The sequence below is a fragment of the Triturus cristatus genome, chromosome 2_2 (assembly GCF_964204655.1).
Source record: "Triturus cristatus chromosome 2_2, aTriCri1.1, whole genome shotgun sequence".
In the NCBI taxonomy this organism is placed as follows: Eukaryota; Metazoa; Chordata; class Amphibia; order Caudata; family Salamandridae; genus Triturus; species Triturus cristatus.
In genome coordinates this window covers 947224011-947251357 of record NC_140582.1, presented here as the reverse complement: position 1 = coordinate 947251357, position 27347 = coordinate 947224011, and positions in this window count along the sequence as shown.

The window sequence follows — 27347 nt, the reverse complement described above, 5'->3', positions numbered from 1 at the left end:
CGAGTTTGCAAGCGATACATTTATGAATGCTCTTCCTTGGAACCATAGCAGAGCCACCGCAGATTTATCGTTGTTCATTGTGGCTTTATTCTTTTCCAAGGGCAATTGGAAACATGCCCGGAGCTGCTGTCCTCACAGAAACTTTTAAATCAGACAGAGGCTGTGGTCAGGTGACTTTCAACCATGTTCAGCAAGGCCTCTCGTCACATCTCAATCACTCGAGCGCAGGCTGTAAATAGCAGCCATCTTTGTTTAGGCCAAAACGGACCATCTTAATTAAAAGAAACACAAAACAATCATTACCACATCATAATGATTATACAGTGTTAATCCCCACTAATACCCTTATGTGTATGTAATTACCTAGCCGTCTGCAACACAAAGAAGCATTAGCACACGTTATTTTTAAAGCACAAACTCGAAACAAATAGCACTTTTGCGATACTCATTTAAGTAAATTGCACATATTATTAAGCAACATATATGCATTCCCACGTGTAGTTTCTCTCATTTGTAATGTTGGTTAATTAAGACTTTTAACGAAACTAATAATTAGTGATTTCAAATTAGTAATTTTAATCATAACATATAAACAAAACTGGAGCTTAAAACTCAATACATTTTCAACAGAAAACTCTGCTCCAGCTGTACCACATGGGCGGTATTGTGGCAATGCATCCCAAGCAGCGGCATCACTACAATGACACCTACATCATGCTCATGATTAGTTCAAGAGACCTGCCTGATACCCACCTTGGACAACATTAACTTTGCAGAAGAAAATTTTCAGATTGCTTAAAGACAATTTCTTGCTCAATATCGAGACCACACCATGGAGGTGAAGGAGGAAAACGTGTTTTGAAAATATGAAATTCCATTATATCACCCATCAAGCTATTTTACATGCACCAAAAACAATGAGAGAGTAGGGGAATAGTTATGAGAGGGGAGGTTATGTGGGAAAGGCCCTCAGTTTCCAAAGATTTACATACCTAAAGCAAAAGTAGAGAGTGTCTCCAAAACAAGCCGTCACTATGCCATGCTCCTTAGTGCTCACCAGGCACAGTACATGTGTTTTTGTAGAACCCTCACCCACATTCTAATAATGTGGCATGCTTCATAATCAGGTCCTCATCTGATGAGATGCTCACCACTAGGTGGGCTCAACCTTGCAGTGGGAGGGAGCACTTTGCTATTCTCTATTTTGCATGCACTACATATATAGTGGATGAACCCAAACCTTTGGGGTGGTGCACCGCTCGATATTAAAAAGGTTGTTGGTCAAATAAGTCACTAATTCATATTGTCTTGTTAGAGTTGTCTTAATCAATCCTTTATTTTCATAAGTGTCCAAATACAAAATACCAGCCATAATGTAGGGGACACGGGGTTCTCCCGCCACAGTACGAGTGTTGCTTAGGTAGACTTTCAGAGTCCACACACCCATCAGCCAATAGAAGCTCTTCCTCCCATTGCAAGCTGCACTGGGTCCTCTTGTGGTGATGCTGCCCCTCATCAGGATGCTCACACCCGAGATACGGATTCATCCGTGTCTCCCACAGCTACTAGTAAACCTAGTTTCCCTCGCAGCTTCTGGCAGTTCTACGTGCACCAATGCATGCATTTCATTTTCCCCGCTCTCCTGCCCAGTATATATTGGACTTCCCGCTCACCCGGCCTGTCATCCCTTTTGTACCGCTTTGTTCGCCATAAGTCAGACGTGAGTCCCTTGCTCACTTTGCCACTGGATTCAAGCAAGCCTGGCTGAAGACGGCTGAAATGGCAGAAACCAGTCCTAGGAAGCTTGTTTCCGGTCCAGGGAAGGCATGGCTTGGCAGTTCGGGCTGGACTGTTCCCATGAGGCACAGGGTCAGACTGATTTGCAAATGGCCATGTCTGAACTGGGGTGGCAGAGTGGGCTAAAGAACGGTGATGGATCAAACCCAGATCTGTTGACTGGGTGTGAGTGTTTGATTGGTTCTGATGCTCCGTCCATCACCACCCCCTTTTGAACCGCTTTGTTCGCCATAAGTTGGCAGGGTATGCTCAGACGTGAGTCCCTTGCTCACTTTGCCACTGGATTCAAGCAAGCCTGGCTGAAGACGGCTGAAATGCCAGAAACCGGTCCTAGGAAGCTTGTTTCCGGTCCAGAGAAGGCATGGCTTGGCAGTTCGGGCTGGACTGTTCCCATGAGGCACAGGGTCAGACTGATTTGCATATGGCCATGTCTGAACTGGGGTGGCAGAGTGGGCTAAAGAACGGTGATGGATCAAACCCAGATCTGTTGACTGGGTGTGAGTGTTTGATTGGTTCTGATGCTCCATCCATCACCACCCCCTTTTGTACCGCTTTGTTCGCCATAAGTTGGCAGGGTATGCTCAGACGTGAGTCCCTTGCTCACTTTGCCACTGGATTCAAGCAAGCCTGGCTGAAGACGGCTGAAATGCCAGAAACCGGTCCTAGGAAGCTTGTTTCAGGTCCAGGGAAGGCATGGCTTTGCAGTTCGGGCTGGACTGTTCCCATGAGGCACAGGGTCAGACTGATTTGCATATGGCCATGTCTGAACTGGGGTGGCAGAGTGGGCTAAAGAACGGTGATGGATCAAACCCAGATCTGTTGACTGGGTGTGAGTGTTTGATTGGTTCTGATGCTCCGTCCATCACCACCCCCTTTTGTACCGCTTTGTTCGCCATAAGTTGGCAGGGTATGCTCAGACGTGAGTCCCTTGCTCACTTTGCCACTGGATTCAAGCAAGCCTGGCTGAAGACGGCTGAAATGCCAGAAACCGGTCCTAGGAAGCTTGTTTCCGGTCCAGGGAAGGCATGGCTTGGCAGTTCGGGCTGGACTGTTCCCATGAGGCACAGGGTCAGACTGATTTGCATATGGCCATGTCTGAACTGGGGTGGCAGAGTGGGCTAAAGAACGGTGATGGATCAAACCCAGATCTGTTGACTGGGTGTGAGTGTTTGATTGGTTCTGATGCTCCGTCCATCACCACCCCCTTTTGTACCGCTTTGTTCGCCATAAGTTGGCAGGGTATGCTCAGACGTGAGTCCCTTGCTCACTTTGCCACTGGATTCAAGCAAGCCTGGCTGAAGACGGCTGGAATGCCAGAAACCGGTCCTAGGAAGCTTGTTTCCGGTCCAGGGAAGGCATGGCTTGGCAGTTCGGGCTGGACTGTTCCCATGAGGCACAGGGTCAGACTGATTTGCATATGGCCATGTCTGAACTGGGGTGGCAGAGTGGGCTAAAGAACGGTGATGGATCAAACCCAGATCTGTTGACTGGGTGTGAGTGTTTGATTGGTTCTGATGCTCCGTCCATCACCACCCCCTTTTGTACCGCATTCTCACTTCCGAAGGGGACGGCTTACTACCTACTTTGCTTTCAGGTATGTGTTCTCACGGCTGAGTTTCTCACGCAGAGGCTCGGCCGGTTCTGTTCCAGTGCCTAAACGTACCCTCTCCACTCCAGGCACCTTTTGTATTTCCAACAGTTACCACGCTGTTTTACCTTTGTTTCCCTACACCACACTTCCCAGCGCCTACACCAGCCCACATGCCCCAACTCCCACCCAGCGTACAGCTCTTCAATCGCTTGCTATTACCTTTAGTCACACTTGACTGTGATTATTTCGCGTTTTACGTTGTGTGCACATAGGCACATCTATGACTTTTCGAGCGCCTTTCCCTCACCCTACCCCGCTCGCACACAGGTCATTCGCTGCATGACTTTATCATCAGTCACCTTGCGATCCAACCCGTGAGGCTCATAATGTCATGGTATGTGCGCCTAGGCACATCTCTGGCACATCCCTGACTTCCTTTATCTGTCACACTCTTTCATCTCTGAACTCCCCAGTGCCTGCGTTTGCCCACAGACCCCGACTCTCGCCCCACCCAGCGCACAGGCCTTCTACCGCTTGACAGTTCCCATATTCAATAGTTGTATCCACCCATATGATTTGCTTTCCCTGTCAAGTGCGCATAGGCACACCTATGACTTTTCTCCCCTGACTCTGCCCCGCTCGGCACAAAGGCCTAATTTTGATCGAGCCCCTTTGAGTTACATCTCACTTTATGTGCACACAGGCACATTTTGGACTTTTCACCCACCTTTCCCCTGCCCCCACTTGCTCGAAGCACAGCCCAATTCCCACTTGGCATTATCTCTAGTCTGGGACGATTACATGTGTCCCACCCTCACTTATTTCCTCTCTCGGTGCGCAAACATGTTCGCCTCCTGAGCTGTCGTTTTATTCCCCGCACTTTTGTGAGACCCTTGTCCTTTCCACTTCTACAGAGCACACTGACGGGAGTTCCTCCCTTCACCCCCACACATGCACACCCTTGTATCACGCGCCCCTCACTTCTTAGGCACAAGAGCCTTGTGCCTCCTTTGCACCAGGCATGACCTTCCACAGGGGACCAGTTTCCCTCACTTGCCTTTCTCCCTTTGTGCACGTCCCTCTCTCGCCTCCCCACTTCACTTTCACTTTCATGTAGGCCATGTATTCATACGTTTCCTTTCTCCTTACAGACTCACCGCATACTGGCCCTTATCAAGGAGGCCCACGCAGCCTAAATTGCACACATACATTGTCTCTCGAAGGACCGACATTTGATGGTATGTACATGTCCTTGTTAGTGCTACCCTCTGTGCATGCTGTAGACCTATATATATTTTTATCTTCGGGCCAAGTTGGCTGAGGGGCCCCCAGATGCACCCATGATTTAGCCTTTAAACGGTGGGAGTGACTTGGTGTGACTTTACACTCCATACCAGACACACACACACACACTGTCCAACATGTGCACGCACTCCACACACGTCCTACATTCAATTTTGTTACCTTTATGTTATGCAACCCTGTGATGTAATTTCACCTGTTTTGGGTATCATGATGCACCCAGTGTTCTAATATCGTAATGATGTTTATGTTCCTTCTGGGACAATATAGAACTCAGCTCACATACTCTACCTTTACCCTCCTGCTCCCCTCTCTCTCCCCCCTCTCTATGGCATCCTTGCCAATTTTGATCCTTTAGCATCACAATCTCTTTTTTCATTACCCCTCACGTCTCCCCTTCAGCATCACTGTTCCTTTTCCTTGCCCACCGCTTTGTCACAAATGCCTTGTGTCATGTACATATGAATGTTTGTTTGCGCACATATATTTATGTGTTTTATATTGATACTTACAGCCCTGAAGAAGTTCATTCTTATGAACGAAACGCGTTGGCTGGTATTTTGTATTTGGACACTTATGAAAATAAAGGATTGATTAGGACAACTCTAACAAGACCATATGAATTAGTGACTTATTTGACCAACAACCTTTTTAATATCGAGCGGTGCACCACTCCAAACGTTTGGGTTTATCCATTATCTGCATCGCAGTTGGCACCCAACGACGGCAGGTGCTGGAGTAGCTTGTGCACACTCAACTGGATTGACTGTTGAAACAAACACAAAGGGAATACAGCAGGGGAGTGCGGTCACAGCGTCCGCCGTTGCCCGTAACCGTACTTTGCTTCTTACTACATATATAGTGGGTCCACATCTAAGGTGTGCGCAGCTGCAGACATCTTATCACAGTCTGTTGCAATGATAGCATGTCTAAGGACCGGAACATTATCCTCTGTCTCAAGGACTCAGATGTGAATACCAGTGGGTGATCCTTAGGTTTTCCAAACTACAACCTCGATCTTGAAATGGTTGGCATAAGTTATTGAGGTTATACTCTACTCAACTAGCATGTGTCACCACATTTTCATGCCTGTAATGTCTGTCATACTATGCATTCTTAATAGTGTATCACACATGCATGTCTGTCACCTTCGGTAGGATCCATTAATTACAAACTAGGAAAGATAATGTTTTGAAGAACAGCTAGGCTAAGCATACAACAGATTATGTGAAGAGGCAGGATGTAGATTTTCAGCTATCCACAAACACAGGACAATTAGGCTAAGCATATAATAGATTATGGAACGAGACAGGATGTGGATTTCCAGATATCCCCAAATACAGTCTAGTGCCATTGAGGATTTGGGAAATATCAGAACACATACTTCACTGCAATCTCTTTAAATGGGACGGCCACAAAAGATGTTGTACTTAAAGGACGTTAATGAAGTGAGTGACAGGAGGGCACAATCACTGATAGTGGGCAAGCACGTCAGGAAAGGGAGTTCCCATGGGAATTAGTCAGCCACAAATGCACAGCTCAAGAGGCACAATCATCAGTGCTCGACCCACCACTACAAAAAGTGGTGTGAAAACATATATATTGTGTTGGAATATGGATCATAGTAGCACAACTTCATAGATCTGTGTCCTCTTATCCTGTCTTTTCCCTGTTCTGCTGTGCATTCTCTCATAATTACCAATTCTCTCTCCCCCGATGTCCCATCGGTTTTATCACGCTGCACCCAGGGCCATCCCTGGGGTGACCCTTTTAACATTGGAATTGGTAGTATGAGGAGAAGAAGCTTCAGTCTGGGTGACAAATACGAGTCCTCATTCATCTATAGTGAAACGTGTACAGGAGTAAATGACGAGGATTGGAGGGTAATTGATGCGCAGGTGAACAGATGTTGATTTGACTAACAATTTTTTTATGAAATATTGATTGTTTTTTTGCAGAACTCTTGATAGGACAAAGAGGTAGTAATATTTCGAGATCAATCCATATTTTGATTAATAAAAAAACAAGATCTCCTTTTATGTATTTGAAGGACGCGGACGTGCGCAGTAACAGAATTGGGAGATCCTTAATGCGAAGTCTTGCTGCTGACTAAATCTAGCGCTCTTGCTATTTTAAAAAGCGGAATTTTGTCCTTTGTTTTTAGAACTTTAAAACTTAACTCAGCATCAAATACTGTATTTTACTCACTGCACTTGCACTTTGTGATAATTCGCGCTCTCACCTCGGTCCACCGCTGGGCTTCCACCCTGATTGTTGTGGAGGGTGTTGGGCATGTGCACTCATTCCTGATTGCTCTCAGCTGGTTGGGCTTGGGGGAGGCGGCGCTCCGACGGTCACATGACCTAGAGCTCCTCTCTACTTCAAGTCAATGCCACTTCTCACGCGCAGCGGACGCATGCGGCGGGCGCGCCACCGGCCCGCCAAAGGCGTGCCTAAGGCAAGCCCATCTGCACCCCTCCACGCCCGAATGGGGCCAGGGACCACGACCCCTGGTCAAAACTACATTAATTGGCTCAGTTTCTCTTCCGAGCAACTTTTAGCTCTCCGCCCCCCAGTCAATCTAAAATGCACCCGGTTCCCAACTGATAGGATAGCTGAGGAGGTCTGTCCCTGCTGTAATTTGTCCCCTGTTACCTCACAGTCCCTCCTCCTCACCTCTCCGGGGAATAGACTCAACACTCACTCATCAGTCCGACCCACTAAAGAATTCACTTTCCTTAGTCTAAATTGCAGCTCACTCCCCAAGCATAAAATGGATATCTTTGACCTTCTTCTAGACGAACAACCAGACGCTTTGTTCCTTACAGAGACCTGGCTCCATGAGAGTGCCGGCCCGGATGTGGCAGCAGCACTACCTCCCAATTATGCCATCGTCAGGAAGGATAGAGAGGCAAAAAATGAGGGCGGGGTATAGCCATTATTTTTAAAACCCTTTTCCAATGTAAATTCGATCCGTTAGATTTCCCCAATTGCGAAGCCGGCCTATTTAAATTATCCCTAAACCCCAACTTCACATTTTCCAGTCTTTTTGTTTACTGCCCGCCAGGACTCCCTACCCATTGGGCCATATCATTTCCCAACCTTATAACCCCCTTCCTTTTAAGCTCCAAAAATTTCTCAGTACTAGGCGACTTAAATCTACATCTTGATGACCCCCTTAACTCTACCTGCAGCAACTTCATTTCTGACCTCGCAGCTATGAACATTAACCTACTAAACTCAGGCCCCATTCATATTGCTGGCCACCTCCTTGACCCCATCTTTTCGAGCCTCCCTCACATCCACTGTGCCCCTGCAGCGCCCATATGCTGGTCCGATCATTTTATATCTAAATTCAGCTTTACGCCCCCTTCCTCCCCTACCCCTTCTTTCCCTTCCCTTAAGGTCCCTAAAATAGACTGGAAAAAACTGAATATAAACGTCCTCAACAAGCTTCTATGCTCCAACCCACCCACATCCGACTCAATGGTTGACGTGCTTTCAGGAAATATGCACGATTGGCTTTCAGGTGCTTTAGACTCCTGCCTCCCCGTCACTAATAAAAAATTAAACAACCATCGCCTTCCGGCCCCTTGGTTTAACGAAGCTTTAAAAGCTGAGAAATCGAAATGTAAAACCTTAGAACAGAGATGGAGGAGAGACTACACGCCTGGTTCCAAAGATATCTACAAGAAAGCATTAAAATTATACCACAATCACTGTAACTCTGCCAGGGCCAGCTTTGTCTCCAAAACCATCTTGGACGCTACAAACTGCTCAAAAACACTTTTTGGTCTAGTTAAAGAGCTTGCCGGCTCTGAGACCCTAGCGAAACCTCTGCCCCTAAATAAACACCAGTGTGACGATCTTGCCCGATTTTTCACACACAAAATTGAGAAAATCTATCTAGAAATCGCCAACTCACATACAAGCAAGGCCCGCAGTCTCAATCTAACATCACGCCCCAGATTATATCCTCACCCTACCCTATTGTTCCACCTCACACTGTTCCACAGCTAGACTCTTGGCCCCCTCTTAAACTAGACTCTCTGAAAATCATTCTTGATAAAGTTAAATCTGGCTCCCCGAAGGATCCCCTACCAATCTTTATACTAAAACAGCTTTACCTCTCTCTTCTTTCCGTCATCCTGAATGCTCTAAACTCTTCGATGCTTGAATCCACAGTCCCACAGTCCCTGCGCATTGGAAACACGCCATGGTAACCCCTCTCCTGAAAAAGCCCACTGCAGACCCAAGTGTCCTCTCTAATTATCGGCCCATTTCACTCCTGCCTGCCTTTTCCAAAAATCTTGAGAGACACATTCACTCCCATCTTTCCCAGTTTGTTTAAACCAACAAAATCCTCCACCCATCTCAATCTGGCTTTAGAACCGGATTCGCCACAGAGACCACATTGTTGGGGGTCACGGAGAAGTTGCGCCATCATCTCGATATCGGTGACACAGTCGCGCTCATACTACTGGACCTTAGCGTGGCGTTCAACACAATTTCCCATTCAATCTTAATCAACACACCTTGGGCATCTGTGGCTCAGCCTTGGAATGGATCATTTCTTTTCTAACCAACCGCACTTTTCAAATCTTCTCTGTCACAGCTACTTCCAACATCCACCCTTCACCCTATGGTGTACCCCAGGGCTCCTTCCTTAGTCCTCTGCTTTTCAATTTATATGTCAGGCCTCTGGCGGACATAGCCGAACAGGCTGGTCTGACTCTATTCACTTACGCCCACGACTCCCAGATCATCTTTTCCCTCCCCAGCACTGACTCCGGCTTGACATCCCTTCTTCAGACAGGCCTAGGGAAAATCGCTACATGGATGAATCGCAATCACCTTAAATTAAATTATGAAAAGACTGAAGTCCTCGTTTTAGGCAAAAAGAAGGATTTGTGGGGCCCGCTACATTGGCCTGCTGAGTTGGGCACCCTCCCGCAGCCCTCCAGCCATGTCCGTAATCTGGGGATAACTATTGATGACTCACTAACCATGCACCATCAGGCAGTGAAGGTCACAGCCATTTGGTTTACCATCTGGAAATGGCTTAGGAAGATCATCTGGATGCTGCCAGGGGACACCCAGAAAACAGTGGTCCATGCCCTCATCACCTCTCGGCTGGACTATGGAAATGTCCTTTATCTGGGTTCCAACAAAGCAGTGACCCGAAGACAGTCGGTACAAAACTCTGCAGCAAGATTACTTTGCAGGGTTCCCAAAGCCACCCCCATCTCTGGCTACCTCTGTGACTTACATTGGCTCAGGGTAGAGAGTCTCATTAAGTTTAAAACCCTGAGCTATATGTTCAAGATCAAAATGGGAACGGCACCACAGTATCTGAAATCCCTCGTCCGTCCCTATGCCCCCACTCGCCATCTACGATCTACCACTCTCTGAAACTTCACAGTACCAAGGTTCAAACTTTCCAGGATGGGGAGAAGATCTTTCGCATACCTAGGTCCATCACTGTGGAACACCCTTCCTCCCGCCATTCGCAAAGAGACTATCTACACACACTTCCGCAGATCCCTCAAGACCTGGTTATTTAACCAGTAACCCCATCTACTGTTGCCTTTACTTACACCTAGTCCGCCCGGCGCCGGGAAACCCTTTTTGGGTAGCTGTTGCGCCCTACAAATTGAATAAATAAATAAATAAATAAAAAGCTGTCATAAGACAGGTGGAATTATCCTCTTTGCATGCATTACTAATAGCTCTTTTGTACATTGACAGTCCTATTAAATGCTCTGGATTCTGAATTAACAGTTTTCACACCACTTCCTTTTGACACCACTTCCTTTAAGCTGTTCAGAGGAAGACAACGGAGATAGTTCGTGTTTATCCACTCTCCTGAGCTCAACTGAGAGAACTATATCTTTAACGATGAGGAGTACCCACCTAGTATATTCAGAGTAACTTCTATCGGGCCAATTAAGATCAGGAGGCAAAGTAAGAATGACATGAGTGACACCTTTTACTTTATCACAGTTCCTAGTTAGAGAATAGTTAATTTGTTTTTAAATGGTTCTCAATTTATAGGACAGCAAAAGTTATCAGTCCCAATTTGTGGGCAGTTACAGGAATAGAGATAGTTAGGAAAAGTCCAGAGTGCATCTACATTTCTGGAAAGAGAGTTTACATATTGTTCAAGGCCAAGTTATTTGCAGTGATAGAGATTCTAGATTACTAAAGAATCATTTCGGCAGCACCCCCAGAAGCCCAAATCCCAACGCCTATGATGAAACGGTCCACCCCACCACCTCTTTCATTACCTGAGCAATCAGTTCTTATAAGGAAAAATCCCTCAGGCAGAAACTCATTCATGTTCTACTCAGGACCTTTAACCACGTTTCAGTAATTGCCATAAAGTCCAAATTATAGATGTTAAGCAAATGTCTGACTTTGATGAAGTGTTTAACCCAGGACCAGGCATTAATAAGACCAACTAGATGCTCATCTGCATATTTAACAGTTATATTCTTAGAGAGGGAGACTGTATCAAACCGGGGGTTACCAAGAGAGCATTAGCTGTCCAATTGAAATTAATGCTATTGAGTCATAGGGTTTAAAAATATCCCATATGAAAGTACTCACCACATAAGGGTTGGGTGTCAAAAGAGCCCTATTCACCTTTTTAAGTTCAGAAGAGGCGTAGGCGATAATGGTCTTGTGAGAGCCTAAGCTGGCTTGTATCTCCAGCAAGTCTTAAAGTCAAGAGGATGTTGGGGATCTCAGGTGAAACCAGCATAGAGACCGCTCCCCAGTCAGACCCAAATGGGGCTTGTCTTTGCCATGCCTTTGTTGCGCCCATGGTGCTGACCAACTAAGATCCTGTTTTTAAAGTGGCCCATAAAATCCTGGCTGAATCGTCCCCTATCGCCTGATACTCTTCCACTCTAAAGATGGTGCTACAACCACAATGGCAACAAAATAAGCAACGGACAAAACCGGATGACAAGAAATCAATGAAAATAACAAGTTGATGGGTACAGACACATATCGCTGGCTAGATTTCTTTGGTGAAAGAAGGCACTTGTTGCTTGAAACATGTGAAAATATAAAGTGAAAACACATTTTCCCTCCAAAAAATAGAAAAAAAGATTTCTGACTTAATATAAATATCCCCCCAGCATATATTTAGACCTGTACTTTAATAGTTAAGAACGCATTTTCCTCCAGATATACTAGCACTGAAGTTAGAATATTAGGGGGAAAAACACAGTCCTCAGATGTGTGAGAAGTGAGTTTCTTTAGGGAGCCATTTCTCGGAGAATGTCTAAGCTAAATCAACATTATTCAGCTGAGCATGCAGCCATAAAAGAGCAAAATACAATAATATGACAATATAAAAAAAACAGACAGCAGACATAAAACTACTTGTACATTTTGATTATTATAGTTCTGGGCAGCCCGCAGTAACATATATAAACAAGCATTGACAAAGCCAATATGTCTCGCCTTTGGGACCTTATAAGTGTTTAGCCATGCAACAGTTGCATAACTAAATACTTATAAGGTCCCAAAAGCGAGACCTATTGGCTATGCCAAGCCGCCGTGCGGCCGCGAAAGTGAAAGTGATTGCGATCGCAATCACGATCAAACATCAAAGTGGCCGTGTGGCCGCCAAAGTGAAAGTAATCGCGGTAAAGTGCGACGCGCGCGCTCGCGCACATGCACTGTAGCTCTAGGCTGGCCTGGTAGCACTTTTTGGAGCCCTCTCAATAAGTCTCGCCAGACCAGCGCATGCGCTGGGTCAGGTGAGACCTAAAAAACTACTTAAATAAAGTGCTATGTGCTTAATCAAGGTGCATAGAATGTCTTGATTACACAGCTGCCCTTAAAAATAAACTCACATAAAAACATGCTTCGCCGTCGCGCATCTGTTTCAGAAAAAGAAATGACTGCCTGCAATTTGTCAGATTTCTAAATTTGATAAATATGTTAAAAACATTTTAGCATATTTCTGATAAAAAAGTGCAAGAAAAGGTAAAATGGAGCATGGACTGATTACAGGTATTACTAGAATGGCTACTAAGTTGTGCTGATAACCAAAGTAAATATTTGATTGTATCTGCCCGAAAAATAAACAGTAATGGACATTCCCATCTACATGTCTTTGTGCACAAATAGTTGCTAAGATTATTATCATGACACACAGTGAGATGCAGCAAAGCAGAGGTTTTTGAGGTTTCCATACTTAGCCTTTGCTCCCTAACATGGGTTAATAATAGGGACCGAACTAGCTGCCTGTCCAGTGTGCCACAAGTTTCCACATTTGTGAATGCTAGGGGGAGGTCAATAGCTGCTAAGGACCTTTGAGCGTAGGCCAGACATGGGACATCAGGCCTTTATCACAAGCGAGGCAATCTTTTATCATGTCTCTTGTAAGAAATGCTTCAGCATTTTTCCGTATCGATAGCCATAGCAAAGCGGGGCAGATTTGCACTAAATAGCATATGTAACTTAAACCTAGCTTGCCATGGTAAATAAAATGGGAAGAGGACAAGGGAACATATAAAATTTTAGGCCAGCATCATGTGTCTCTAGACAATAGCTCGCTTAATTTTCCCGACGGCCCCCAGCGCTGTGACACCACTTCGGAGGTAGCTGTGCGCTTTACAAATACTGGTATTTCATTTCATTTCATAAACCCCAAGGAGAGGACAGTATGCGTAAAAGTGATCCAGTCGCCCTAGAGAGCTTAGTTTTCGCTCAATTATATTAAAAAACATGGAACCATTGGAATTAAAAAGCACCCCCAGATATCAAAATGTGCTTTCACTGACTTGGCGGTTTGTTTCTACCAAGATGCTAGAAAGTAGTTTATTTCCGCTATCCACATGCCATGATGAAAGATTTGGAAAAGCTTGTCAACAAATCTAGATTTCCCATAAATTTCACGAATGCGGTAACCAATAGTCTCAAGGCCTTTGGAGTGTGTGTCAGCAATACTGCATCATCTGCATACAACAAAACAGGGCATGGGATACCAAGAACCTTAGGCACATCAGGTGTGCATCATGTTAAAGGAGTGCCGAGTTTGTTTATATACAAGATGAACAGTAAGGGAGTGAGCTTGCACCCCTGCCATACCCTACTGCCCGATGGTAATCTCTCTTGAGAGCTCTCCGGCTTGTCCAAACCTAACTCTGGCCTTTGTATTCATGTGCAATGATGCCAAAAGATATACAAGTGGTTCCTCCATCCCCATTCCTAATAATATTAGCCACTACTTGGATCGACTTACACAATTGAAAGCCATAGTTAGGTCCGTGAATGCTACATGGGGTGCGCTTCGCTACAGTGTATTTGCCCAATATTAGACCAAGATTCAGGCACTGCTCCCGAGTTCCAATATGCTTTCGAAAGCCATACTGACTCGGATTGAGAATCTTGTACACATCCGCCCATTCAATGATCTTATTATATACAACCTTCCCATAGATTTTAGCTGGGATATCTATAAGAGAAATTGGGGATAGCAGCTGGGTAAACATCGGTCTCCTTTTTAGGTCTCGCCTGACCCAGCGCATGCGCTGGTCTGGCGAGACTTATTGAGAGGGCTCTAAAAAGTGCTGCCAGCCTAGCGCTACAGTGCATGTGCGCGGGCGCGCGCGCCGCGCTTGACTCGATTACTTTCACTTTGGCGGCCACACGGCCACTTTGATGTTTGATCGTGATCGCGATCACATTCGCGGCCGCACAGCCGCGTGTTTCAATTAGCGTCCCTGTCACTGTGTCCTGCACTCTCTCCTACCACTTTTCCTCATGCTTTTCACTCCCCATGGCTGTTACTCTACTTTGTTGTTGCATATTTAGAGAGCGCAAACTCGACCCGAAGGTATTGGAGCGCTTTATATAGCACCGTATTTACATTACACATTCAGGCACGGTGAGATTAAGTGATTTGCCCAGAATCACAGGATGTGGACGCGACCTCGAGGCTCGAACCCTAGTTTCCTGCATCAGAGGCGGCAGCTCACAGTTACACTTATTTTCTACACTCGCTATGCTTGTCCCTCTGCCTTGCACTCTGTCCAGCCACCTTCTTAAAGAGGCTGCAGACCTACAAAACGGCTCTGCGCATGCCGCACTTGTGCGCAACTTACAACTGAGTCACCATGAAATCATACTCAGCCTTAGGCCTCACGCTTAGGGGGAGCACTGGGACGCTAACACTTCATGAGCTCACTTAAAACATTACCAAGATAGCTCCCGCAAAGGCGCCCTTCTTGTAAATGTTATGTATCGCAAAAACAACGATGGGTGTACTGGTGGCCTTCAGTCCTTTCCTTCAATGTCTACAACGCGACTGAAGAGAGGGGGTGAATAAAGCGATCTTGAGTAACTAAAGATGTAAACAGGACGCATCTCAAAAACAACTTGCCTATAAATATAATCTAGGGTTGCTACCTTGCTTGCGCCTTACTCTATGCTGTTAGGACATCATATTTCTACTACGGGCTTGTTATCCGGTGTGTCTGTTCTATTACTTTATCTGACATGCTAGTCCAGCTGGTTCAATAGAAAAAAACATCACAAGTCCTCCCACTTTCTCCTGCTACCAAATACAGTTCGGCCATTGCTTCCATGCTCACTTCACCCTCCCTATGTTTTTCACTCCCCGTGCCTGTCCCTCTGCCTTGCACTCTCTTTGCCACTTATCCTTATGTTTTTCACTTTTGCCTTTCACCTGCCCCGTACTCTGTCCTAACAGATATTTTCATATAAGTGCTCGTGAGTAACTACAGTTGTAAACCGAATGCAGAGCAAGGACTACTCTCCTATAAAAATAATCTAGGCTTGCTACCTTGCTTGCGCGTTACTCCATGTTGTTAGGACATCAGGTTTCTGGTCCGAGACTTGTTAGGCGGTATGTCAGTTCAATTACCATATCCGACATGCTAGACCAGCTGGTTCAATAGAAAGAAAACACAACAACTCCCAGAACGTATAACATTGTCTCACAAATATTCAAAAAACGTTATACTTATCCCTCTGTCCCGCACTCTCTCCTCCCACTTAAACATATGCATACAGTCTACCTTTCCTTACACCTCGTTGCTTGCTCCCTGTTTTTGTCTTTATTAGGTCCCTCATGTTTTATTTTCTGCCACATAGTACTTACATTGCATTTTTTCGCTTTTGCTGCCTAAACACTCACCAGTACAATATTCTCTCCCTTTTGCCCTACATTCTAACTTACCACTTATCCTCATATTCTTCAATCATCGTGTCTATCTCTTACTACACACTTTCTGCTGTCACCTCTCCTCATGTTTCTCCACTTGCTTGATCTGTCTCTCTGCTTTGTACTCTCTACTGCCACATATCCTTATATTGTACTACTGTGCTACTTACACATTTTATGTTTCTTTCATTTTTACTTTTTCCGTTAGCCAATATTTTGCCACTTCATATTTTTTAGAGTGCATACCTTAATGTCCAACAGTTATCATTGCACACGCACACATCTTTAACATAACAGCTCTATTATACCTGCCTGTTTACAAACATTACGACAAAAAGACATCAGATCACCTCTTTGTAATACACTCCAATAGATTTGCAATTATACTTAAAAAAAACTTTTCCCAGCATGCTTTTAAACCCCTACCACATCTAAAAAAAAAAACCTTCACCATTACATACCGTATTTTCAAACACGTTAATATACCACATGTCTTTACATAACAGTTGCACCCTTCTTACACACATTTAGTCTTCTATTCTCTATCATACCATACCTAAGAAAATAAACCATTTCTATACACACATATTATATGGCTTTGATACCGCTACTCAAAATAGAATACATGCTGTAGCTATAATTCTTACATTTACCCACTGTGCTACCGCATTAACCTCTTCGCTGCGGCGCAAATTCCGCCGCAGCGCTGCCGCAGTGCTGGATATTCCATTCGTGGGCGTGGTCATGACGTCTCCCGGCCGTCGTCCGCACACGCCCATTGTGACTCATGACGGCCGGGAGACGTCATGAGCATGGAAGAGGTTAATCTGACAATGCATACAATTACTTCTATTACATATATCTGTACATATAGAAGCCATTTTTTGTAAAATCTTTCTCAAAATATATTTTTTTGTTAACAAGCTAAACAAGCATTTGCAATGCAATAGGTCTCGCATTTACGCGAGTTTGAGCTATTGGCATTGTAAATGACAATGCCTTTTATTTATGTTTTGGTTTTTAAAGCATAAAATAAAAGGCATTGTCATTTACAATGCCAATGGCTTAAACTCATGTAAATGCGAGACCTATTGCATTGCAAATGCTTGTTTAAAAATAGGACTAATTGTGGATGACACAAAAGATCGGGTAGGGAAGCACTGTCTAGATTATTATACACATTAGCCAGAAGACAGGCTCATAATCTGTCATTGCATTTTCTCAAATGGATGGAAATACCATCCGGGCCTGGTGCCTTGCACCCCGCACTTTGCTGAATTGCGACTGAGACTTCCTGTAGTGATACAGCCACAACAGGGCTTACAATAACCCTTATATTTACATGAGACCAGATTCCCTGCTGAGTAAATTTTGGAGAAATGTCTCTCCCATACCTCACTACTAATAATACAACCAAATAGCGCCCCCTGTCTATTAGCTGACATCAAAGCTGTGACCGATTCCAAAAGGATTTCCTGTTCTTTGTCACAGTTGAATGTGTGAGGATTCAAGGTCCTAGGCTCCTACCTAGCGTCTAAGAACTACAAGTACCAGCAGCCCTAGAACCAGGAAGTGGGCGTCTATATGAGGACGTCACGCACGGCAGAAGGCGTGCGTTATTTTGAATCTGAGGAATCCAATTCCCCGCCTCTCGGAGCTTGGCGTCCAGGCGGGAATTGTGGTCAAGAGAAGAAGCGGTGTGACGGAGTGAGCGACTCAGAGGAATCCAATTCCCCGTCTCTCGGAGCTTGGCGTCCAGGCGGGAATTGAAGGAGGAGTAGGAGCGGAGTGACGGAGGGAGCAGGTGAGCGATTCTGGTAGAGCTCGGCTGAGCTTAAATTCCTTCGCCTTCCCTGGCGCCGCGGCTACCCACACCCGTCTTTCTCACAGAAGCTGGCAGCGGCTCGGACGAGTCGTTTAGAACAGCGCTTAAGGAGCGCGACAACTAATCCTAGCTCGGAGGAGCTACCTCGATCTGGCAGCGCCGGAAGAGCGCGTCATTGGATCTTAGCTCGAAGGAGCTAATTTCATCTGGCAGCGCTGGAAGAGCGCGATAAGGCTCGTAGGAGCAAGACATTTTCTAGCATCACTTAGAGGAGCGAGACATTTGGACTTACTGAGTGGAGCGAGGCTAGGGGAACCGTAAAAGGAACCTAGCGTGTTGATATTCACTGGGTGAAGGAGCGCTACATCGTAGGGATCTTAGGCGGCGGTGTACTCACCGTGGAAGCCTTCTTTTGTTGCCTACGCACCTGAACTAAGAGGATGGGGCTAGTCCCTCAAAGAGCGAAGGTCTGACGTAAGACACCAGCTTGTCCAAAGGGGAGGGACTAGCACTAAAGGAAATTGTGATTTAGTGCAAGTGGGGGCTCGAGGAGCCTAGATGGCTAATCTTGTTTTGTTAGGATACGACTGAGTGTGGAATGGTAACCACTTTCACTAGTGAGACCTAATGAGAGTAGACTGTGTATACCTGTTGTATGTTATACGTCTGTTTTTGTCTTTTCAGAATCCTGTCCCTGCTGACCCTTTCCCCCATCCTTTCCCTCGCCTGATCGCCTCTGGGCTCTGTAACCTTTGGTTGGAGTCCGGGGATATCAGGAGGTGGACCTATTTAGCATCGCCCAGATCCTGAGGAGTTCTGCAAACCTGACAGAATGTGCTAAGCTACCCCATTGCTGGGTAACCACCTCCACCTTCCTCCTTTTAGTTACTGCTTTATATCTTTTACGTAAACTGTTTACCTCACTAGGGTCCCTTAGACAGGCGGTTAAGGCCTTCCAAAAGGCTTGATTAATAATTGAGCATTTATAATTGAACCATCTGGGGATATAATAATCATCAGAGTTGGCTTTTATTGGTTTAGAAAGATGGAATTTAATGTTTGAACATAGAGTCACCAATGAGTTTACTATGTGCACATTCCCGCTACAATCAGCAACAGATAAACAACCCAAAATGTAAATAATGTTCCGCAGAATAATTTCAGCCAATGTAGATTTAGAGAGCTTCCAGAAAACCTTTAAATTATCTGGGGATGTCTGCAGATTAGACATTTCTGGTTGGCTTTTGGGTTCAAATCTCAGTGCAGTCAAAAGAGCAATTATTTAATGATTGTGATCCCCAAACTCTGTTTGGATTATTGTCCCTGACACCAAGCGATCTAACATATTATTAGACACAAAAATATAGTCAATGATAGAAAAAACAGTTGCTGCCCCTATAAGAAGGTAAACCAGCCAGCCATCTCCAGAACATTATGCAGGTCTAAAGATGCTAGGAAAGCTGTCAGTTCTTTACCCCTAAATAACTTATCGTTTCCTCAAGCTGGACAGTCCAGTTTAGCATTGAAATCTCCTACTAAGGACAGATGAACTGGGCACCCTTCGCCCGGTACTGATCCCATCCCAAGGGATCAATAAAACCAAACAATTCCATTTAACTGGGATATGGACTGTTCAAAAAATCACTGTTGCAGAAGTTTACAGAATTCATCACGAGATTTCCTTTGTATAACACCACTTGAACACTGACTCTAAAGGTGTCTATCATTAGAACACTGCCTCCAAGGGAAAGATCTACACAAAGGGTTAGGCCACCAGATGCTCACATCGCACACAGGATGGGATGACTGGCGTATTACAGCATGAATACCCATCCAGCATAATGGGGTCTGGAGCCCAGGTTTCCTGCATCATAATGATGTTATAACCACGTACTATGGATTGCCATTCGTGAAGGAGCACTTTGGATTGTAGCCCTTCAACATTCCGGCTCATTACTTTCATTATGTTTCCCTTTCCTCTAGGATTTTGTTACACTGGGTAGATGGCAGTGCTTCCTGGGCTACCTGGCATGCTTTCAAGGACGATTGGTCTGCTCCCATAATGGGGCTGCTACTACATTTAAGGCAGATGCCAGTTCGGAGGTGTATTGTAAGTCACATGACTAAAGGTACATTAGGGGCTCAAACCTGTTACCAAAGGACAGCAATGGCTCTACCCATATGATCAGAGAAAGGGTCACTTGCGTAATGGGCTGCCATGAACCAGGATCCAAGAAGGCTGGCCCAAGATCTCTGGCCTGTAAAAATACCCCAGTGGATAGGGTTTGATACCACTCACTCTGTCCATATTGAGTGGACCCATGGTCGACAGGAGGCGTGCACCGACAGTGATACTGTTAAAGTTAACTATCACGCATTACCCTGGCCACCTCTTAATGTCTGGACCAAGCCAATTAACCCTTCTAGCCGTGATGATTGAACTGTAAATTTCATGTCACAATTTCCAATGCTCGCATTTACCTGTAACCAGTGGGCTTCCTTATTCTTCAGCTTCACAAATGTTTGTAGACGCGACTCTGTGCGTATAAGTGCATTGCCAAGAACTATTACATAGGGAGTTGACTAGGGGGAGGTTGATTACATTACTTGCCCGGGTGATATAGGGTTGTGACCCAATAGTGGGAAGTTTTAACTAGGAGCATCCCGGTGCTGGAATTACATGTGGGACAGTACTGGGGTCCTTAGGAAACATCATCGGTGAAGAGATTCACTCATCAGTGTTTGCTAATAGGCTGGGGGGGGGGGGTTAAAACAGTACTAATGATTGTATTAGCATGGGCGGTGGGGTAACTGTTAAAGTTATCAAATCCCGTCCCCGATATTTTTATCTTTCTGCAATGTAACTAACCTGATTATTTGGGCAGGTAATCGGGCAACACACTCTAGCTGCCCTAATTTGGTGATAATCAGCTCATACTTGCTCTCGCCACTCTTCATTACCTGAGGGGGCATCTGTATTGAATAATCAGGCAGGGGATCTGTCTATACTTACGCTGACAATGAGCTGCTTTTCCTCTTAGGGGCTGCCATACGCCACCACCACTTGCTGCTTTGGTCAATAGTAGAGCTAGGCTGGATGTTCCCCTCTTGGATGTCTACCGCTGATTTCCCACCTCCTTCTGGTGAGGAGGGGGCCCTGTGAATTTCAACAGAGATATCTCTACCGTTATCCATTAAGGGTGGGAATCTTTTTCTGAAGCTGGGGTAGAAATCACAGTTGCACTATGCGCTCAATGCTCCAACAGGGGTAAGTCCTCCCAGGAAAGGGAGACTTCTCGCAGCTAATTCGATCTCCTTCGAGACCACAGTAAATGCTGGAGATAGAGACATCCTTCAGTACTCGCGACATTCACAGAGTTTTCTGCAGTTCCTTGGTCGACGGTGCCTGCCTTTCTCTTCCCCATCGCTTAAGCTGGAATGTGTCACACAATTAAATGAATTACTGGTTAGTTACTATGTGCGACTAAATAATAGGCAGTGCAGATTCGTGGGTCTTATCTAAAAGGCCTAGAATCAATGTGAGCAATGCAACAGAACTATGGAAAGCGGTAACTAAGAATTACAAAATCTAAAATCTGTGGGCAGGTCACCACTTAAAACTAATTTTAGCCAAATATCACGCTATGACAACAATTGATTGAGGAAATGCTCCACAAGCTTAGGGGGGCTGCTCACAATAACATGTTATGTCCAGCACCATAAGATGACAATCAGTTTCAAAGGAATAACTCGAATGGGCGTCTTTAACAGCAGAGTCCCACTTGCCCTGAAAGTGTGTAAGCTGCTTAAATGCAGAACCAGAGATAAAACATAATTCAAGAAGTGTTTTTGACTATATTAAAGACACATTTTTATTTGGTGTACTGGTTTCAAACAAAGAATTCAATCAGTCAGTCGTCACGCCATGGGAATTTGGCTGGAGAAATAATATAACCATGGGCACCAGCTGCTCAGGGCCTCACGGAAGTGGCACATCTGACCGGGAGAGATGGATGGTGCAAAGTTCTGTAGCCGCAAACTATAGGAACAACTCCTAAAGCCAGCCAGAACAGATGCTGTTGACAAGACCGGATGGACTCAGGTGGCTCAGACACAATATATACCAAGGCGGCCTTAGCAGGTTAATCACAAATTCCAACAATGGTCAGTAGATGTGGAATGTAAATAAGATAGTGCACATATGAGTTGGCAGTCACATCTTACCAGTCAGATGTTATCCTGCCAAAGAGAGGTGGCTCAGTCCATCCTCGTCTGGTCTTGGATGGGCGCAGAAATGCCCGCCATTGGTCCGTGCGTATCTGCACATGGTCCATGCTGAGTGGCCGCGGTGCGCTGAAATAGCGCTTAGCTTCCTCGGGATCATGGGCAGGTGTGAGCGATAGCAGGGATTGTGGGACTTAGACACCCCAGCGGCTGCCTAATGTAGCGGCTCACCCCGCTCTTTGTTGCAGGCTTCTAGCATTGGAGGGGAAAAAGCAAGCCCCTCATCCACCTCCTGGTTGTGGCCTCACAGTGGCCCCAGCAATGCCTCCAACTTTCACGACCGCCCCACTCCCGTTGCAGGTTACGTCTGTGTTGTGATATGAGCCACTGCGTTAGAATCTTCAGGCTTCGGCGCTTTGCTGTGGAAATGCACCGATAGGGTGATCACCTCCCTCCAAGCCCTTACAGACACAGTCTCTATTGTGGAATCTGTATTTATGCAGTATATGGGGATTATTTAGAATTAGTTAGATGTAAGACATGCATCAGTTTTTTTATTTTTCTTACAGATGTCCCACATCTGACAAATTGTAAATTCCTCTCTATGTTTTCATATAGAACAACTGCTCATGCGGCTGACATGAAGGCATTCCATAATCTAATATAGCTTTCTATAACATTATCATTACTACTGCTTTTTTAATGCAGCGGTAGACTATCTCACCTAGGCACTATATCAGCAACAAATTCATCCATGCAACAGGCATCCGCCTGTCTCCCCCAGTCTCCTCAGTCATACAGTGACTACCTAATACTGGGGTACTGGAAACCTGCAAGACTATTCTTCACTAGACTTGCCTTTTATTAATCAGAAGTAAAGCGGTACTTTTTAAAACAGGAGAAGGGCTCTCCCCTATATGTCACACAGGACTAAGTCAACCGGAGTACTTTACGTGTAAATATAACAATATATCAGTAGCATCTGCAGCTCACATCACATACACCAACTCTATCTGCTAACTAAAGTCTTTATATCTGGATGACAGAGGTACCACCTGGATTCTATATATGTGAGTGATTCACAAGGTCAGCCAAATAACTGCTTTCTGTGGCATTCACCTGTGGGTTTAAGAACTGAGCTATGTATGCAAACCTTTTGTAATTCTCTATATGTCTAGTTTCTAAGTAATCTATCTGAAAGGATAAACTACATTTGGTTAGATCATCATATTGTGACTTATTGGATCCTATCAGAGTCCAAACTATATTGTTTTGAAATATAAGACTATTAGCTTAGATTGCACTTCATTAATAAATGATACATTACTCATGAGAAAGAAAATAAATATTCTGTTAGATCCTGATATAGTACATAAAACCCTTCACTTTTGCATATGGCAGTTTTATTTTATGCACTAGTTTAAAAAAACATTAGCTAAAAATGCTGCATAAGAATCTACAATGTTCTAAATGTACCACATTTAAATGTACCATATCATAGTGGGCTATGAATCCCATCACACAAAATAAGGTTCTTAAATAGAGAATGTTAACATTATAAGTTAAAGATAGTTGCTAGTTAAATAGAGAAAGATAATGCTGATAACAATCTGTTCTTACACATTTAGTCCCATATTCATTCAGAATTACCTGCTAGTTTTTCTGTGAAAATTTAGGGATTACGCCTTCTGTTAATGCTGTTCACAGAGGGATCACTGTAGTTCATCAATTACCCTATTGATTACCAGAACCTTGTCTCACTTCTTTATTAATTTAAACGTTGGTTCAACTGAATTCAAGACAAAATTCAGGGGCAAGGGACCCCTGTTATCATCTAATATCATAAGGGGGTTTAGAATATTTTGAATGTGAAGTCTCTTCCTTGGGACTGCCTCCATGAAGGCTTCTCAGGGGACCCGCTGACAGCTCTCTTGTGTCTCCCATTCTAGTCAGCAGCCCAGCGCCCACTGTCTCACACATGATTGTCAGTCAGGACACTCTACAATATTACATGAGAATATCAAAGACACAATTAAGTTTTAGGATGGCCTTTGAGAGTACCTGCAAGTACAACCCACTCAAACAGGAACCTAGTCAAAAGACATACACCCAAAGCATACTAATCAAGACATTGGAAGCACATGGTGGCAGAGAACAGGGCTGAACTGGGAACCAGAAAGATTTATTTTAGATGTGTGCTCCAAAAGGTGATAGCTAATAGTATTCTTTATTGGATTTGGGATATTACCATGAAAAAATATAAAGCAGCAAAGCCACACACAACAGAAACATTATAAGTCAAATGCTACACCAGTAATAACATTAATCAACAGCGAACCTGAAACAGAGAAGACAGAGCTTAGAAAATTAAATAGGTTGCACTCTTAGATATGATAACACTGGTTGGCCAACTTGCAATGTAAAGTTATAATTAGCAATTCTTTTTTAGACTTACAATTTTTCTATTTACCACTAAAATTAGTAGTTTATATAGTAGGAATGAAAATAATCATATGAAGAGTCTACAACAGTGGTTTAAACCTTCTGAATTTTGTGAGACCCCACTGATTCATTACTGAAATTCGGGCACCACTACTGAGTGATTACTGGAAGCTGAGGTCCCCCATCCTAAATAGTTTCTATGATGTGAATCTCAAAACAATACACAAAAATATAGAAACAGGTATACATCAAACAAAAACACCAATATTTAAATATTTTACTTAATTCATACTCAAATATAGAAAAATTACACTTTTATTTTTAATGGAGAGGCTGGAGCTTTTCTAAATTTGTTTTTTTTAATATTTCTAGCATATCACTCTGTCTTTTTAGCTCCTGATCTAGACTCCCATTTTGTCGGTGCTCCAAATGAAGCCACCCATTGTCTATACTATATTCTGTTTGCTTTAGTTCTAATGCTCCAATCAATCAAGCTAAAATACTAATTTAATTTATTGCCTCTAATTCCCAATTCCTTCCCATTTACAGAATGTTTTAAATTTTAAAATGCTCAACTTTGCTTCTTTATTGATATATAGTTTATTAATCTCAATATTATCATGATTTCTATATAGTAGCAGACCCCTGCGTAGGCTTCGTGGACCACCGGATTTTGCGGACCAAAGGTTAAGTACCACTGGTCTATGAGTTTTACCATTAAATTCACTATTTTTTATGCATACATTGTGTACGAGCAGCATGCTAAGATACCAAAAGAAAAAACAATCCTACTAAAATTGGGGGGTCATTATTATAGCGGGCGGATCGCCACCGCCTATATGGCGGTGGCGATCCGCCTGCCTATTCCCACCGCCCACCTACCATTTCACCCCGGCGGACGGTTTTCCGCCCGTCGAAGAGTCGACCGGGCGGAAAAGGGGTTGAATATGGTGGCGGTGTCTGCAAGACAACGCCATCCATATTACAATGCAGGTGGAGAGCAGCCTTTCCATGGCGGCGTTGCTGACACAGAAAGGCATGCGATGTTCGCAGTTGGGGGCCCATTGCAGGCCCCCAGGATGTTGGGGGAATGGGGGGCACATAGGGGGTACCCCCTGCATTTGCATGCACAAGGTGGCAGGCACCACGCGGTGCCTGCCACGTTGAGCATGCAAATGCACAACATACATTTTTCACATCGCGGCTGGTGCTGCTTGCAGCACCACCCGCCGCAATGTGAATAATGCGGGATGCGCCCGCCAGTGTGGCGGGAGCATCATAATGGGAATGGCGGGACCACCGCACCTATGGCGGGCGGTCCCTTTTGCCGTTGCGGAGGTGGGCGGACAAATTGACCCCTAAGTCTTGCTGGAAAAGCAGGCACTAGACACATGTTTTGGCATCACAATTTAATCTAAGGTCTAGTGGAAATCTCATCTCGCTAAAACTTGCAAGTAAGATGAAAATGATTGCAAGGGGTAAGGAGAGGTTGTTCCAGCTTTTAAGTTCAGGCCTATTTTCCTCCCTCTCAACCATAGTCAAAGCTAAGATAAACTGAACTCTAAACTAAGTAGAGAGCTCTGTGTGGCAGGTGGAAACGTGATGGCAACACGACAATCCCACTGAAAGACATGAAAAACCTGCTTGTAGAGTCACAGGCTCCACCATAATGCTATCTTGGAAGCCAGGTGGGTGTAAACCAGTGGTGAGATACAAGCCAGGAAAGGTGAAGTTAAATAGCTGATGCAGAATCACAAGGCACATTGAACTTTTTTACAGCAACAGAAGCAGAACGAGGCCAAACTCTTTCTGGGATAAAGGATCTACTGGAAAAGGTTTTTCCTTGCATCAAGTTAGATTCCTGAAAAGAAGAAAATTGATATGCTGCTGAGCAATCCTTGGCAAAGGATAACTGTAACCAATAAAAGTAGTGAAGCATAACTGAAGGTCAATATTCATGATGACAAGAGCAAATCATAAGGAAAGCAATCAAAAGTTCAAAATTATGAGGCAGTAGGAGTAAATGTTGGGTGCATGGAGTAACTCACCAGCGTGCCCAGTAACTCATTTTATTAAACATAACAAAATTCAGAGGTTTGCTACAAACATCTCTCTCAAGTCAAACCTGGAAAACACCAAGACATGCAGACTTTGTTGCAGTGAATTCAAAATCCAAATGCTATGCCAATTTTTCTGAGAACGCATTACAATAGCTATTAAATTTCAATCTCCGGTAGTAGATGTAAGTGAGAATTATCGCAGGGCCACTCGTAATAAAGGCCTAAGTGACAACCTTGAAAAATATTTGAGATGGCAGAGTTGCAGAGCGGTACAAAAGGGGGTGGTGATGGACGGAGCATCAGAACCAATCAAACACTCACACCCAGTCAACAGATCTGGGTTTGATCCATCACCGTTCTTTAGCCCACTCTGCCACCCCAGTTCAGACATGGCCATATGCAAATCAGTCTGACCCTGTGCCTCATGGGAACAGTCCAGCCCGATCTGCCAAGCCATGGCTTCCCTGGACCGGAAACAAGCTTCCTAGGACCGGTTTCTGGCATTTCAGCCGTCTTCAGCCAGGCTTGCTTGAATCCAGTGGCAAAGTGAGCAAGGGACTCACGTCTGAGCATACCCTGCCAACTTATGGCGAAAAAGCGGTACAAAAGGGGGTGGTGATGGACGGAGCATCAGAACCAATCAAACACTCACACCCAGTCAACAGATCTGGGTTTGATCCATCACTGTTCTTTAGCCCACTCTGCCACCCCAGTTCAGACATGGCCATATGCAAATCAGTCTGACTCTGTGCCTCATGGGAACAGTCCAGCCCGAACTGCCAAGCCATGCCTTCCCTGGACCGGAAACAAGCTTCCTAGGACCGGTTTCTGGCATTTCAGCCGTCTTCAGCCAGGCTTGCTTGAATCCAGTGGCAAAGTGAGCAAGGGACTCACGTCTGA